This window comes from Cyanistes caeruleus, chromosome Z (assembly GCF_971803275.1).
Source record: "Cyanistes caeruleus chromosome Z, bCyaCae1.hap1.1, whole genome shotgun sequence".
Lineage (NCBI taxonomy): Eukaryota > Metazoa > Chordata > Aves > Passeriformes > Paridae > Cyanistes > Cyanistes caeruleus.
This window is the reverse complement of record NC_141732.1, coordinates 26,564,419-26,570,277: the sequence shown is the minus strand read 5'-3', so window position 1 is coordinate 26,570,277 and position 5,859 is coordinate 26,564,419. Positions and strand designations below refer to the sequence as shown.

The window sequence follows — 5,859 nt, the reverse complement described above, 5'->3', positions numbered from 1 at the left end:
TAATAAATTCTACTCAGGATTTAGATTTAGCCTGGGATCTCCAGATCTCTCGCATGATGCAGCTGACAAATCACATCTTTCTGCTGGAGAGCTTGATTTTACACTTTCAATGTCTCTAAACTTCCTTAGCGATCTAATTTTTACCTCCCCTCACCACAGACTTTTATTTATTTTTATATACTTTAATCTAATAGAAAATTGCAAGAAACATGAAGGTCACTAAACACACAGGACTTAATACGGCCAATAAACATCTCCAACAGGAGATACTGAAGCAACTCTGCTGCTGCTCTGTGGCTAACACAACATATTTGGTTGCTAATGGCCAGAATAAAGATTCTCACTCTTTGTCTGCACCTCTTCTTTCCCTTACTTCTGGCTGTAAGTCCTTGGGCACAGGCAAATGAAATAAGATTAAAAAGTGAATTTCAAATCCGTGAGATATTGGAGCCAGATATTTTGTCCTACTGTGCTCAGACCTTTTTGACACTGGAGATAACTATCTCTAGGCTTTTTGTCTCGCTCCCTTTAAAGACATCTGTTCAAGTTCCATCAATATATTCATTCAGTATTTTTGAGACAAGCACACAAAATAAAGTATAGAGAGAAAACTGAATCTGCACTGTTTGAAAAATTACCTTTATGTATGATTTCCTCCTAGCCTGTCCCACGTGACAGTAGTAGAGTATCACATACCCCTGGGAACAAGCTCATTTAAAAAATATGGGTTAAGTATGTAGACCATTATTAATATTTAATGTATTGAGTATGTTATTAGATATTTATGAGGAATAAGCTAAAGTACATAATTATGCATACCATGAATATATCATGTAATTGCCATTCTTTGTTGCAACTACAGTTAATCAAGTTTGACAATACAAAGAGAATTTGGGGTATCGAGAGTTTTAACAAATATTAATTGAGCAAAACACAGCAAGCTGGAGTCTATTAATTTACTGATTCTATTCAGTTACTTAAAACAATGTGTCTAATGAAGAAATCAGAGACATGCAAATCAGAGAGAGATAAGGGAAAGATGAGCACTGCTGAGATCTGCATGCAAATGTTGTCATGTATGTTTTAGTAATTTTGTGTGTTTTGCAAAAGGGGCAGGTCTGAAACTGTGAAGGCTCTGAAGAACGAAGCATAGACATGAAAGCTTTTCAGGCTCAGCTGGCCTTCAGAGACTATTACACCCTTCTACAAAGCCTGTCCAATTCATGCCTTCAAGGTTTAAGTGTGTCAGCTGGGCTCCTGCACTTTTCTTTCAGCTTAGCTATACCAGGATTAGGTTTGAGTTAACTTCCCTTTTTTCAAAATGGCATGCTGCGCTCCTACAATGAAATCCATCCCCTGCATTTACCCATGGGTTAATAAAGTCTTTAATCCCCTCTATGGGTGCGTTAAACCCCCTGCAGATTGGCTTTGCACAGAGCAAGGTGGATGCAAACCCTGTGGTGCCCAAGGACTGCCCCTCCCTGTGTCACAGAGCGAGCCTGCCCCTTTACCTGCGTGCCTGCTGGACATATGAGGCTCTCCAGAACCCCCATACCAATAACTCCATTTAACACCAGTATCCAGCTGGATCAGCATTTAGGCATCTGTCACGCTGCTGGAGTACCTGCCTGCAGGAGCACTGACTCTGCTGCCTCAGGGCTGGCACACTGCTCTGCTGGGAGTTCCTGTGCCTCCTTCCTCCTCTGAAGGCTGACAAAGACACTGTCAAAGAACAAGTGGCTCAAACAAAGATGGCTTGTGTATAAAGGGATGTGCATCACAGAGAAAAAGGTCAGAAATGTCACTTGGGGAGCTTGTCTGAAATCACTGAAGAGAAAATTGTTCCTTTTATTGTTAATAAAAAGACAAGGGTGGAGTACAGTGATACTCCTGCTCCCTGGTCCGGTTGTGTGGGGTGTGGAGAGGATGTGGGGCATAAATTTGTCCTGATCTGAGAGTGATGCTAAGGCTGGCCAGCAGCATTTGGGGTCTAAACCCCCAAATCATGGCTGTGCCTGGTTCCCCTTGTATGCTGCTGTGCAGGGCAAACAAAGCACCACGAGGTGCAGAGCCAGGTCCAGGATGCAGAAACAGAGAGCCATGGCTCCAGGTGCTGTCCTGCAGATACCACTGAGCAAGGTGAGCTGTTGCCAGCCTTGCTGTGTGACCTTGGCCACCTTCATCGAATGGGTCACGGGCAGAAGCACAGTCCCTCATGATGGGAGTCCCTGCCATGGGCCCATATGTGATTACACACTATTCTGGAGTTTATAGAAAATGAAATCTCCCTGGATTCCCGTGCAAATTTATTTTCATTCCTTTGACTTCTACAGACTGCTTGACAACTACAGCAGTTCCCATCAGCATACTTGAAAGGGCCTCCCTGATGCAGCAGCCTAACAGAGTGGAACAGGCTTCCCTCCAATTCAGTTACAACACACTTAATCCGCTGAGGCACACTCACTTTGCCCTGCTGTGGAAAGGAAAGTCAAATGCATGTTAGTGTGCCAAGGGTGACCCTTCTCAGTGCCCTCCCCAAATAACTTGTCAGGCAAGGATTTCAAAGAGGTTAAAAATAGACAAACTCACACTAGTTTGGAATATTGCATTATTTATTACATTTTTACTGCACTTAATGTTGGACTGAGGTGTGTAAAGTGTTGGCAAAATGGGCGTTTAGCCTGGTTTAATTACTTTTTTATCATTACTTTAAAGCAAACAAGAATTATCTGTTTCTGATTGACAGCAGTAGAAGCAGAAGTGTTTAGGCTAGAGGTGTCTCAACCCATTAGACAAGGCACATCTAAAGTGCCTGAATCTTCATTTCCCAGTGTTTCCAGAGCACAAAACTTCACTGAACTGACCAAGATCCAGGCATATACTTATTAAAAAAAATAAAGTAAAAAATTAAAAAGGCTTGCTTTACATCCCTGTTGACTCCAAATCCAGCTAGCATCAAAAAGCACCAGCAAGCTCAGTTTGCTCTGACAGGACAAGTGGCCTGTGGGTATCTGGGGTAGCCTGGGCAGCCAGGAAGGGGATGGGAGGGGGGGTCTAGTCCAGACTGGCTATCATATCAACAGCTGCTGCAGAATTTAATTTCCTTTTATAGAAGGGGAACTGTGGGAACTGTTGCTCTCCACAGTCAGTGGAGCCTTTGGCTTAAAAAACTGCCCTCCCTGGGGAGCAGATGCTACGTAACATCTCAAATGCCTGCGTGTTTGCTCTGGTTTCTGCCGCAGCCAAAACCAGTGTGCTTGTGTTTGTTTGATGCAGGGACCTGTGAAGCCTGCCTTTTCCCTGGCTTCTGGACCATGAGTTGGAGCCACAGGAGACGAGAAACCTGCAGCAGTCCCAAGAGGTTAGAGGCAGAGGGGGAGGGAAATGCAGTGCTAGGCCCATCCAGGGGCAGAAGGAGAAATGTGCCAGGAGCATACCTGCTGCTGTGCACGGGGCCCCATGGGGCAGAGCTCGGGCTCAGATGCCTGGCTGGGTCTGTGCTGCTGGCCCCGAGCTCAGGAGCTGTCACAGAGTTGGGGAGCAGCTTTCCCACCAATAGCTGCCTCTCCCAACTTGTGCTCAGAGCTGGCAGTGCCCCTCAGCAGGGAGGGGTGTGCAGCCTGGGCACAGTAAACGTGTGCCTCTGCTGTTCCCTTGTTCTTGTGCTTCCAGGATAAACCAGGGCTGGCAGAAGGGAAGGGGACAGGGCTTGTCTTAAGGCCAGGGAAGCTCACCTTGCTAATGCAGTTAACACCTTTCTTTAGATGCCCACCCCAACAGTCCTCACTTGTACCAGCAGCTCCTCACTCTGTAGAATGTTGGAGGCTGGGGTTTTTTTGCACTGAAAACAGACGTCAAGTCATGGAATGACCATCAGAAAAAAAATTGGTGGTTGTAGCAGTTTGCATGGTGTGCACAAGAAGCTATCTATAGCAACTGGAAAGTCACAGAGGGTGCGTTATCACCGCCCTGCAGGACTCATTCTGGCCCCATACAGGGAGTTATATATAGAGCTGTATACAAAAATACAGAAGAGCCCTGTGCTTATGTTGGAAAGCCTCATTAGGACTGCTCTTGGGCAGACTCCTGTCCTTGGCCTCACCAGAGAACTGCATATTTCAGAAGATATTTTGGAAGGATGCTGGACCGTGAGTACCACCCGAGGACAGCTGATCTGTGAAGTACAAGACTGCATGTATGCCCAATCTAGCTAAGATTTCTGATTTCCTCTGAAGTATTTTTATACTATTTATAGAAATCTACACACACAAACACACACACACACACACCATTCCACCTTCTTGTCTATTTACCTCACAGATTTGCTCTATGTTAAACTGTGCTGCCAGAGCAGAACTCTCCTTGGTTTAAGAATTCACAGGTTGGGGGTTCAGGGATGGTGGGTGTAGTGTTAAAAAAAATTTTAAAAAAATAAAGAACCATAAGAACTGTAAAGAACCACCAAAGTGGTTGTAGTCCACCAAAGTTTGTAGTCCACCAAAGTGACCAAGGCAGGATAAACTGTCCTTACGCCATGCCCAACAGTTCTTAGTCTAACCCACTTTGTTAGCACCCCTAACAAATGCTACCTGGGCAACAGATTTACACAGATGATACCCTCCCATAACACGATAGAGTCTAATTCAAAGGAGGTTTTAATGATAAAGTAAGCAGAATGGATGTTGGGACAAAGATGAAAATGCAGTTTGGTCAAGTGAGTTTGTTTTAGTAAGGCTTGGCTGTAATTTAAAAAAGTTAAACAAAGGCTTCTGGACAGCACAACAGCAAATAAGTGTAGCTTTGTGCTTAGGGAAACCTTTAAATTCAGCAAAGGCAGCATGTAATTTCAACAGCAGTCTTGCATATTTAGCTTTCTAGGCAGCATAATCACCTGTCCCACAAGCACTCACAAAGGGTGATAAACCATAGAAAAACTTGCCTTGACTTGTGTCATTTCCACTTCAAATTTTTCTTTTGCAGATTTCACAAGAAAGGAAGAGGTGGGATCCCCCCTCCCAGGGTGAGGCAGAGCCTTTGTCTCATGCCTGGAGCAAGCAGGGAGAGTTCTGGACAGGATCCCAGGCTGCAGAAATAGCCTCATGAAAGCCTCCACGCTCTCCCAGACTGAGCACCTAAAGCAGTTGCTTCCCTGGAACAGAGGTGTGGTGCCTACAAGATGCCTATCAAACTGCTCACTCTCTCCTTTCTAGCTGGACAGGAGAGAGAAAATAAGATTGAAAAGGACTCAGAGGTTCAGATAAGGCAGTTTACTAAAGCAAAAGTGAAAGCTTGCACTTGCACAAGTAAAGAGAAAGTAAAGATAGGTTTATTCTCTACTTCCCATTGGCAAGAGATGTTCAGCCACTTCACCAGAATAAGGCTTCAGCACCTGGAGTGGTGGCTCCAGAAGGCAAACATTGTAAATAAAAGATGTCCCACTTCCTTTTCTTAGCGTTTATGTCTGAGTTGATGTCACATGCTATGATATACCCCTTGGGTCAGTTTGGATCAGCTGGCCTGGTTGTGTCTTTCCCAGAACCTTGCCCAGCCTCAGCCTACTGATGGGGCAGGCAAGAGTGCCGGGGAAATAGTGCTCATGCTGTGCCAGCACTGCCCAGCAGCACCTTTCCAGCTACCAGTGCAAAGCACAGCACTGTGAGGGCTGCTAAGGGAAAATTAATTCAGCCAGACTCAACACAACTGAGTAGTTCCTGGTCCTTGTACTAGGGCTTGGTTATCATCAATGTGAAGGAGTTAATTTGGAAGCCACTTCTACAAGCAGGCTAAAATTGTCAAAACACAGATGCTACATTCATATCTCCCTCCTTGCATTTGTGAATTTGATATAAACAACTTATG

General features: G+C 44.9%; 1 long non-coding RNA gene across 1 annotated transcript; it reads left to right on the top strand.

The window, feature by feature from the left end:
* The first annotated feature begins 3,665 nt into the window (after positions 1-3,665).
* Positions 3,666-5,447, top strand: LOC147648241 (uncharacterized). Its single transcript, XR_015280914.1, has 2 exons — positions 3,666-4,148; positions 4,981-5,447. It is a non-coding gene; the product is annotated as an uncharacterized LOC147648241 (long non-coding RNA).
* The last annotated feature ends 412 nt before the right edge of the window (positions 5,448-5,859 follow it).